We start from the raw sequence: 11,922 nt of genomic DNA on the forward strand, positions 1-11,922 counted from the left end.
CGATTCCGGTATAGGCGAACGTAGTCCGCTATAGGGACAATTTGCAGGATCGACGAACGATCGGTCATCGTTGCTTTCGTCCGGAGCCTGGCGATTAAGAAAGGGAAGAAGTTAATTTTGTTATTTACGTCGGGTGTCGTGGGGCGGCCTGTGACTCGGTACACCGGCCAGCTGTTAATCACGGTCTACGTAGAACCGTACTTTAATTACCGTAGTTAACGTCGTAATATCTTGGGAACTGCGGCTGAAACGCAGCAAAAGGAAGCAAGGGGGCTGTAAGCGCGCGTGTTCAACGGAAAGTTCGTAATAACGAAACACGGTGCGGGACTTTGATTCTTCGTTTGGTCGCTGAGCTTGGAAGGCGATCGCCGCGATGCGCGATACGTCCATGTCCATCGAACTTTATCGACAAGAAAGCCAAGTTTAACGGTAAAGTTTAATTTCGCGCAGCGCGTGTAAGAGCCGATTCGCCAAAGAAAATACAACTGTACGGCCTGAGAAGTGGTAATTAAAGTGGAAGAAGAAAACTTGGCCGAGATAATTGGATCGTCTACCATGGAATCGCAAATAACGTGCTAACGTTAGAAGCTTGTAAACGGTAGCGAAAATCAAGGTGGCGGCAACCGTTTCCTCCAAATTGGAAATTTCGCGTCGTATTTTCTACTCCGGCAAATTAGCGGCTATAAGTCATCGTCGGCAGCATCAATACGGTTACTCGATATCCCTGGCAAAGACTGACCGTCGCTCGATCTCGGTTCAGAAGCAATCCGCTGTTCTCGTATACTCGGTCTGCTGCGTTCTTGCCCCTGCACGCCCTGCTTGTCAGATCCAGCCTCGCATTAATCACTCGCTCCACTCGCTCAAACCAGAGAACCCTTCTATCTTAAATCCTCTGTGCGGCATTCACCGGTGGAATTCTTACACGAAAGGATGTCCGGAAGCAACGGGTTTGCAGCGGGTCGTGTATTTTCCAAGGGGTGGCGACAACCCGGTAACGAAAGGGCGTGCGACGGTAGGCCGTGATGAAGAACGCTGTCACCGGACGGCAATCGAAGACAAAAGGGGAACACGGTACGCGGTTCGTAGCGGCACGACATGGCGCGGTGTTGCGCGGCGTGGCGCAGCGGTGAAAAAGGGGGCCGTGAATCTCCGTCGCTTTCGGCTCTGCAATTATTTTTTACCGGCCTGGTATAAAGGGAGGTGGCGACCGAACGAGGAGAGGGGTGAATCGCTCGGGATGAAACAAAAGGGATCAGCGCGAGGTGCTCTTTATTTCCGGCGACGGGTTGGCGCGTTATTATCGGAATGGGGCGGCATCGAACGGAGACACGGATCGACTGGAGCTTGGAACGATGGGGCAGGAGGGTTTAACCGGCTGAGAAGGGAATTAGGGACAGCGACGAGGAGGGAGCGGGAGGCGGCAGACGGGAGGCGCGAGGCAGGCCTCGGTGAAAAACTAGAAAGAACGCGGCGAAGAAGAGAGGAGAGGCTGGATTAAATAAGAGAAAGCGTGACAAGCGAAGGAGAAAAAGGAAGCGGGCAGGAAACAGGGGAAGGCAGCCTGAGAAACAGGCTAGAGGTAGAGATACGACGGAACAATTGGAACGGCGAAGAATGGAGGAAAAGCGTGGAAAGTGGTAAGAGGGGGATGAAAGAGGAAACGTAGGAAAAGGGCGGATGATATAATATAATAAAATCGGAGTCAGGCCAGTCTCTACTGGATGGGGCAGCAGCGGATGAAATTATAGAAACGACGACAAATGAGGAAGAATTATCGTCGTATGGATGCACGCCCACTATCCGCGAAACTATCCGTCGCCTTTGTTCGGTTCGGTTGGCACGAAAGAAACGAAAACCGGAGAAACGGAGGATCGCCCCGGGGCAATCGGTACATCCAGGTATCCAACGCGTTATAATCGTTGTATCTATTCTATTATATTATACGTATTATTCTACTATACTATTCTATTATACGGATAGAAAACCGCGGTGGAGAACGCGGTGCGAGAAAATCGGCCGACGGAGACGCGAAACAGGCCAAGACGATAAGAGTCGGTGGAAGATTCCTCGAAATTATTCGATTCGGTCGATTGACGACGGCTAAGTTGATCGGCGATTAACGTTAAACACGCTCGCCGAACGGCAATTTTTTCCAAAGAAAGTGCCGGCGCTACGCGGCAGAAACGATACCTACAACTTTTCTCCTCTCTTTCCATGGTTCGCGTCTCCTCGAAGATGGAAATCTTATCTGAAATCGGAATAGGTCGAGGTTAGGTTGCGCTCGTAGAAATTCATATCTAAGAAACCGTGTTATACGCTCAGCTGATCAGATACTTTCTTCACGATCCTGGAAAATCGACTCGCGTCAACGATAAGATCCGAGCCCTTGCGAATCATTTCTCCCGGCACCGTGAAATTTCGCGGAAACGAAATTCGAGATACGTACGTACGTCTGTCGTGTTGCCCATAGAGCTAATAAAATACGACGAATCGTACGACGTTTCTACAAATTTCTCGACTTTTCCGCGAAAATTCGCTTGAAATTTTCCGAAAGGAGGACGTCGTCGCGCGGCTAAATTCATCTCAATATCCAGTACTCGTCCGCAGCTTCGCCGGGAAATCTCGCACCGTCGATTCCCTCCCGTTTTTAATCATCGGGCTCGGTGAAATCAGCCCGCTGCGATCGGGTTGCTTTCGTTGCGTATCGCGCGGCGAAGGACCGGCGCGTTTTCATCGCCGATACCGGATATCGATCTTGGTATTTTGGCGGAGAAACGGAGTCGAGAGAAGTACGTCGCCTCGTCCGGCTTCGTTAAAAGCTTCTCGCTAACAACCGCACCGGCGACAACTCGACGCGACCGGTGACATTGTTAATTATAAGTGCGCGCGCAGTGGCGACCAGCGAGAAACGAGCAGCGGAAGAAACTGCCGTGGTACGAGCTTTTTAAAAAGGCACGCTTCGACGCACGGCCACCGATAAAACAGCGATAAAACTAGGGTCGCGTAAATCGGCCGATGGAGAGAGGAACGGAAGCAGAGGGACGAGCTTTTCCGATTACCGACCGATAGAAAACGCTTCTAGGTGAACAGTGACTTAACGAACGAAACACCACGCCTTCTATACGACTCGGAAACTGCTGCTAATCGCTGCTAGTCACTCGTTAGAGTTTCAACTTTTTCAATCGCGTTAAAACGTTTGCTCGTGGCCCGAGCACGAGGCGGGAAACTTTTTTCCTCTCGAGCATCCGTTCCAGGAGAGAAAAAAGGAAGAAAGCCTCCGTGTTGACTCGTCCCGGTTGTTTTAACGACGTGGAATATCGCCGGCCGACGACGTCGTTACGAAGAACAACGACGAGCTTTCGAGGTTATCGAGAGAACCGAAAAACGAGGTACGCGCATTGAGCCGACTCATGCTTTGTTCCGGCCCCTCTCCGCCTTCATTCTTTCCTTTGTTCCCCGTTTTCGTCGTTTTCGTTCTTCTTGCGCGACATCCGCCGCGCAAACTGTCGGACAACCCGATATTATTTGCACAAGGAGCTAATTACGTTCGAGCTGTATCGCCCTAATAACGCGACGAATAACGACACTTAATAGCGATGCTTTTAATCACGAAGGAGTTACGGGGTTAAGCTGTTTGATAACGAGTGCTTTAACTGCCGCGTCTTCTTCGTTAACGGTTAGCTGAAGCAGGTAGAGGCTGAAACTAGCGTAAAACTGTTATTACCACTTATCACCCCGATAATTACTATCTGCACGGAGAAGCAGCTAATTTATCTGTGTACAGAATCTTTAATGTAATTAACTCGGTGCCCTGTACCGATACGTTTCCTCTGTCGTCCTTCCTTCCCTTTCCCTGTTCATCGGAATCTTCGACGCGAATAATTCGCGAAAGGCTGCTGCCAGACGAAATCGTAAACCGGTTACTCCTTCCCCGAAATTTATACAAACCGTCCGTTTGGATATCAGCACGTTCCCGGAAAACGGCGAGCTCGGTGCAAAATCGACCTTGCCTTTATTTCCTTGGTAAATGAATTGTAACGCACGTTCTGATTTTTCCCGAAGAAAGTTTCGTTCTAAACACCGATCGCGCACTTTGGTCGCACAACCGAGAGCAGAAAGATACACGAAACTCGTATAAAAGAGTGTTTGCACGATATACGGGGCACGTCTATCAAACACTTTCGAATCGAAGATTCTGCCGGGTTTCGAGAATCGCTAAACTCCGTGTTACCGAGGATCGAACGTTCCGAGAATGGAACGTATGAGAATCCACCATCTCCGGGCTCAAACATTTCTGAACCGATCGTCAGCGAATAAAACATTTCGGAATCGAACGTTACCCAAATCGAATGTTCCCGAGTCAACATTTCCAAATCGAACGTTGCCGGAAGCGACGGTGAATAGAACAATGGGTTGGTAAACATACTGAAAAACGAAGGAGGGGAAAAATGTCTATTTATTTTGCTCGACAAAAAGGTCCTCCTCCGGCAATTGTCGATTCCGACGGCGGAAAGCTCGCTGAAACGTGGATCGAACCGTGTCGATTTCCACGAGATGCGAATCCCTTTTCTATCTTCGTTCTTATCCCCTCTCCTTCTTTCTTTCTCCCTTTTTCCCAGCTAGCGATACATTAATCGCGTTTAAGGGAGAACCGGTGTTACGTCGCGTAACAGTCTACCTAGCCCAGGCCACACACCGCGGGCAATATGGCAACCAGATGTCTTCGGATACTCGCAGCGTAACCTCCATAGTTTCAAGTACCTTCCATAAATCTCATAGATTTCCTAGAAAAGGTCCTTCAAACCAAACAAACGTCTGTTTCCGAAGAATTTCCAAAGACTATTGTCTACCACGGCTTAACTAGGGAAAGTTAGTTTTTCTCACGTACGCTGCAACTTTCCTCCCACTAACCACTTTCTCTCGAGGGCGGTTAAGACCCTTCGTTTAACCAATTAACAACGAAGCCTATTTCCCTCACTCTCTTAACTAACATCGGCACCAACAAATCCGATGGTCCCGTGCGCTAGACACACCCATCCTTAGCTTTCCTCCGACACAGCATCGTCTCCCAAGACAGTACCGAGTTTACATCCTTCGAACGGTCAACATCCTTTAACCGGGTATACACACACGTAGATCAGTCACTCATTCATCTCGTACATACGCACCAGCGAAACTATCCTCGTTATAAGTTGTTGGAATAAACGGTGAAATATAACTTACTACTGTGTCATATTCATTCAACCACCTCTGTTATCCTAACCGAAACAGGGGAACGACTACTTCGCGGCGTCGATTCACCGAATCGTAGCGAGAATTTACGCCTCTCGCTGACGCGTTTTCCTCGCGACCGCGTCTCTCCGCGAACGGTCGTAACGACCGGCGTTTCGTCTGCGTGACCCCGGGGCTCCGGTTACTCGAAAGCAAGTAGGTTACACGGTTGCTTTCCACGGAAATGGTGTTTCGCGTTTGTCGCAGGCCGGCGTGGCGCGGTTTCGCTCTGGCCGTATAGAGCTATCGATTTGACTGCAGCCGGAGAAAAACGAACGAGGACCGGCCCCTGTCAGATATCCCCGGAGATTGATTCGAAATTGCGCGTTTCTGTCGTCCGCGCGGCCCGTTGTACAACCGATTAGTCCCATGGCTAATATGATGGATTCACGGCTGTATAGTTAGCCTTAACTACTTTTTACTTTTTCTGCCACCGAACCAACTCGTCCGCCTGGAAATTTCGATTCCACGCATTATCGATGACAACGTCGATAGGTATATTTTCAACGCGCGCTGTCACAGTCACGCGTTCGCTCCCTTCCCCCGTCGCCGGCGTCCTTTTCTTCCCTCTGATCCAACCGTTCCAAACGGAATATCGATTCTTCCGTTTTGAAAAAAACACGCACTGCTCTTCCTCTTTTCTCTTCTCTTCTCTTCTCTTCTCTTCTCTTCTCTTCTCTTCTCTTCTCTTCTCTTCTCTTCTCTGTCGTTTCATTTTCCACTAGTCAACGAATACGAGTAACCGTGTATCTCGAAGCGAAACTCGTCGAAACTATCGATCCCAGCCGAATCGTTCGATCCTTTGTCGCGAAACTCGCCGTTCTACCATTAAAAACCAGCCAATTTAATCGTATATCGTCGTTCGTTGATCACATTTGTTCGCGTTTATTTTTAGTCTTCGTCTTCTTATGTTTTCGAAACCAACCATCTACGACAGTCGGATGCGCATCGTTCGTTTAACCGATTGAATTTATTAACATTTACTCCCCACGATAGGATTATTTTACGGCTCAGCGTAATAACGCAATATTCAATGCGTAATATATGGCGATATTTAATAGGTCACCGTGATAATAATTCCTTGCTTCGATGATTATCATATTAATAAGTTTCATCGGCCAGCGAGTATATTCCGAATCGAGCGACACAGCTCGATATTATGTATATCCGAATTACTAACCAGAAAATCTGTCGTCCTGTAATCGACGAACAGCTGTTTGTCCATTCGTTCGGGCAGCAAGCGCGAAGCAAACGAAAACGGAGAAAGCGCATCGGTCGTCTCGCAAGATGATGGTTTTACTTTACCGATGGGTTGACGAAGCGCGTTCGAAGCAAGGGAAAGGCGGAGACTGGATCACGAAGAGGAGGAGAAGGAGGAGGAGGTGGAGAACGTAGGAGGGAAGGAAGGAAGGAAGGAAGGAAGGAAGAGTCGGGAGGAACGACGGTTCGCGTGGCCTCCTCCTTATTACCCTATCGGTTAATTCTCTTATCGAGCAACGGGCGGCTGCTTTCGCTCGCTTCGGCCGACATTAAACTAATCTAAAATGCAGAGAACAGTAAGGCGCGTCGGGGTAAGGTGTAGTAGAACGGGGGTGCGGCCGTTGATAGAGGTCAGCGCACCACACCACCACAGTAATTGCCCCTATAACGAACCTTTTCATCCGGATGAATGGACGCGTGTATATTGCAGTTCCCACGACCTTTTGCTCTCTTCCCATCGTGTTTTTTCATTCGCGTGCGCTGCAAACACGACGACGAACCTCGTGTATCTGGTCTCGCTGGCCTCCGCCTTCGGCCCCGCCATCGAGTTTCCAAAGCAGAGCACAGCGACTCGCCGTTTCTCGAGATCCTCCTCGATCCGACGTTTCTAGATCCGGATCGACCAACATCGGCAGTCGTTCCAGCGGATGGCGTTTCTTTCCGCCCGGAGAAATCTCTTTTCCTTCTCGACATCCAGGAGAGAAAAATTTCGAGATTAGTCCCGGGATAAGACGTTTAAGAATGTTTTTGATTATTACGGCCGCCTCCTTCTCTCTCTTTCTCCATTGCCGCCCGTGCAATCTTCGAAACCACTTTGAAGAAAGATACCCTCGTCGCGTTTGAACAAACGACTCCCATTTTTTCCCTTCTCTCTCTCGCGGAATAATAATTATTCCTCGTGGTCCGTCACCGGCCGAGCAGGCCGATTCCAGGATCGTTCGAAGAGTAAAAAAGCAAAGTAAGAGACGCCGTCGCTGCTCTTTACAACCCTCTCCTCCCCACCTCTCTCTACAGTCGACGTTTGTTCGAGGAGCGGGCTCTCGCGATCGATCGGTCCAACCGAGAAAATAACCGGCAAACTGCCTTCGACTCTGGCCTACCTTCCACCTTTCCGTTATCCCGCTATCTAGGAGCGATCGGCCCTCGACAAATTTGCGAGCCGTCGATCGCAAAACGAAGAATCTCCTTTCGTTACGCGTTAAACGTGTTTTCTTCCAACGATTTTGTTTCACCTGCCCAAAACGCGTATTCGAATCGTTCCACGCGAAGTCCAACTTCTCGGATGAAAGTAAACGGGACTTCTCGTCTTCCATCTCTGGTCAAATTCCGAGACGACCGTGTCTCCAAGCACGGTGTGGTCGACCGGAACTTTGTTCGATGAATTTTCTCCGGATCGACCGTTTCCTTTGCAGTTGGCAAACCAGTCCGCAAGACGTACGAGCTGCATATCGATGAGCTTAGTCGACTAACGATATCTTCGGTCAACCCATGCTATCCTTAAGACTCGAGACATTCTCTCGAGCATCTTTTCCGACCATCTTACATTACTATATCCTGTTCTTTGTCCTTTTGTACTTTCTTCTCTTGTCTCGTTACTCCATCTACATATGTATTTTCTTTTTCTCTTCTCTTACGTACGTGTAACCCAACCTAACCACAACTCGAACGTACTTATCGTCCTATTTTCTGTCTTCCAAGCTAATCTTTCTTTCGATCCAAGGATTTATCCCGTAAAAGTAAATAAATAAATAAATAAATATTTGTTGCCGGCGCTAATATCGCTATTGTATCCGTCGAATGGAAGATCCGTTTTCACTTGGAAAGTGGAGACGGTAGCGCGAAGAGTGCACGACAAAACACGGAATCTTTGACGAATTACGCATTCATGAAGGCCGCGCAAGTCGGCCACCTAGTTTGCAAGAATCTCGAATGATTCTAATGCATTTTCCTCTTCGGTATCTCGTCTTACTTCTTGCCCTCTTACTTCCAGCTCGCAACAACGATCTTTCGACTTTAATCTAGTCCGATTTACGCGTCCCTCGCGTTTCGCAACTTTCCCGACAATAACGCCCGTGGTATATTTATCTTGGCTTCGAGGACATTCAGCAGTGTCCCGAATGTTTCGACGATTTCTCGCGCGCGCAAGACCGGTGGCACGGCGAACACGGAGATATACCGCCCAACGAACTTTCAGCCTAGAAAGAACTCTTTTTCTTTTTTTTTTGTTTTTTCTTTTCGTTTGTTTGCCGCTTAATAAAATATACGGACGCACGGTGCACCGGTAAAAGGGGCAACGTACGAAGCCCGGCACACGATGATGCTTGAAAAAGCTGAATGCGAATTAAAGCTGTCGAGTTTCTCGGTGAACGCACACGATACCGATGGAGAGATTCGCTGGAGACTCGGGGTTAGGAGAATATATACCGGTTCTTCGCGATCATTTTTCTCACCGAGCGTCGCGTCTTCTAGTTTAGAAAACACTGCTGGTCTCTCGATACTCCGTTATAGCTTCCTGTAAACCGAAGCTAGGAAAAGTTGGAGCAGCGCTGTCCTCCCCGATAAGCTTTAAAGCCGAAATCCTTTGACGCGGCATAACGCGTCGTGTTGTCGCGTGTCGTCTCCGAGATTAAAGACACAGGCAAAGGCAGACGGCAAAAATTAAAGTACGTATCGCGCTAATAAAATTCCGGTGATAACTCGGTTCCGCTGCGAGATATAATTTATCGGTTTAGACGTACCGTTTACATAAAACAGACACCTTTCCCCCCAAGAGATAAATAATTAACAGTTTTACGCTTTCGAGAAACCGAGACTCGCCGCCAGGAATACGTAACTTGAGAAACTTGCTCGCGGCACCCTTACCGACCACCCTCTTGTAATGTTATTTCTCGCTAATAGGTGTAATTAACGACCGACCCAATTTCCTTTCGCCAAGAAATCTCGTAAAAGTCGATCAACCGTACAACTTTCTGCTCCTTTCCCCAGGGCTTATCAGTCTGTATTTACGAGCTTTATTTACGCCGGCTGATAAATATCGCGTTATTAATAACCGCGCTCGCGAATTCCTCGCTCTTTATAAGAATAAGAATATCTCGATACTCCGCAAATTATCTCCGCTTCCGATGGAGAAGAAAAAGGGACGAGCGGAACAAAAGTCGCTTTTTCACAGTCTAAATTATTACGCTTTGTTGGAATACAACGATATCAGTTGCATGCGGATAGAGTGTTTGATCGTACAGATTCTTCCATTCGTTGCCCAGCGCCATCCCCACCAGCGTGCGTTCGTGAGATGCACCACGGCAGTTAGCACGTGCATGCTTTTTCAAAAGGACGCCGGAAGAAACGTGAGGATATGGATGGAACATTCTAGACGAGCACGTCGAGAAGCTACTAGAAGGTTCTGTGGCACATGTGACGCCACACAGACACCCACACAGGTCACACTCATTACTGCATAGAGAGTGGGGATCTAAACCTTTTCAAGGGCCATGGTCACTAAGCCAGTCTGTGAATAACTAGCCAACTGTCTACATTCCAGAACGCACATTTATAACTCTCGAAATAATTGTTTAATAAATATCACATTGTATTATTTCAACATAAACATTGTGTCTTCCACAGAATATTAATCCTAATTCCAAGATTAAATTCTAACACGCTTTAATCCGTGAAAGTTTTCGTCTCGAGATAATTCTCGACTACACGAACGCCGCTGCAACCCGAAATTCGCTTAATTTATTCCCCACACGATAGTTCTCGCGCGGCAAGTTTTCCATGCACGAAGGAAACTTTGCCGCCGGCATAAACTCGCGATTGTACGTTGCCTGCGAGTTAGACAAATCGACGATACTACGCAAAATGAGCCGTGTCGCCGAAGAAGAGACATCTAGCTACAATGCTCACCTAATTGTGCACGACCGAGTGAATTAATAACGAGAGCTACCGCAGTAGTATACCCAGATTCACACGCTCGTTCGAAAGCGCGATTGCTCGCAATCTGCGTGAAAAACGAAACTGTGCCTGCCTACTCCAGATTAATCGGATTTCAGGGTTGCTGCGGTGTTTGTTGTTCGAACGTGGATCGTGTAAACGATCGTAGACGTAAACGACCATCGCGTAAAGCCGTTTCGAAAGCCTGTGCGATATCGATTTCCAACTTATTTATTAAATATTTATCATCTTGCTAACGAACGCTCCAACGTTATATACGCTTTCAATGGAAGCGCTGGAAGCACTCAACGTGCAAGAGAAAGTAAGCAACGTATACAGCTCGTTAGAACTGTATGCCTTAAACGTCCGATGGAACAGAGTTACGAGGATAAGGAGCAGCGCAATGGTTCCGAGGTCCGACCTATCGCTGCAAGTTCTAGGTATTTTCTATATTTCGTCACGATTCGATCGAGACGTTCGATGTCGAAGAATCGAAGGATATAAAACGTAACAGGTATCCGAAGAAATTAAGGAGAAAAGGAAGAAAAAAGAAGCAAATTGTTCGCAGCTTTCGCCCTGTTTTCACTTGAAAGATTAATAGGCGCGCGATCATGGAAGTGACAAGCGTGCGGAACAGTTCCGCCCGTCGGACAGGGATAGAGATGGCACGACGAGATTGCACCTTGGCTCGCGTATCCGAGTGCAACGTTGTCGCGAATTACGATGTAACCGCGATAACAGCCCGGTATACGGTACCACCTCTGGGGGATTAATAATGCAAGGAGCCGTATTTAGAACCGCGTTGGGACCGGTCTTCTTACACGGTCTACGGACGACTTGGCGTTTCCTACGTCTACGGGTGTGTGTTTACAGCAGACTCGAAAATACTTTAGCACGCACCTAGCACGTAAGTGCAACCGCGCGCTAAGCCGAGTACGTGCACCAGCAACTGTGGAACCGGGGGAAAGTTTCACAATGGACGACGTTGAAACAATTTGCAACGACCGCCGTACCATGCCGGAAACTCGCTCCAACGTTTCGAATTTCGAATATCCGCTCTTCCCCTTCTTCGAATACGGACGCGATGACGCGAGAATTCGCGAGAAAACGCGGCCTTTCACTCGCAGCGGTTAAAATCGCAACGGCATTAACAACGATCGAAACGGATTCTAGTTGCCAGGTTAGTTTCATCGTCGAAATCGAAAAAGGAGCTACGTGTACGTATTTACGACGCGGCTCGATGTCACCGGGAGACGTAAACGATCGTGCCTGCTCCTCTAAGCAATGGTTGGAACGAAGCAGAGGTCGCGTAACCGATCAATTACTACATCGTCCAGTGGAGATCCTATCGTTGCGACAGTGGTTCCCTAATTTCACATTTTAACCGCGCGAAATCCCGAATCGAATCGTAATCGAACCACAAATCCATTAGAAAGCTCGATGGTACTCATATTACGTGAA

Source organism: Bombus huntii, unplaced genomic scaffold, assembly GCF_024542735.1.
Source record: "Bombus huntii isolate Logan2020A unplaced genomic scaffold, iyBomHunt1.1 ctg00000052.1, whole genome shotgun sequence".
NCBI lineage: Eukaryota > Metazoa > Arthropoda > Insecta > Hymenoptera > Apidae > Bombus > Bombus huntii.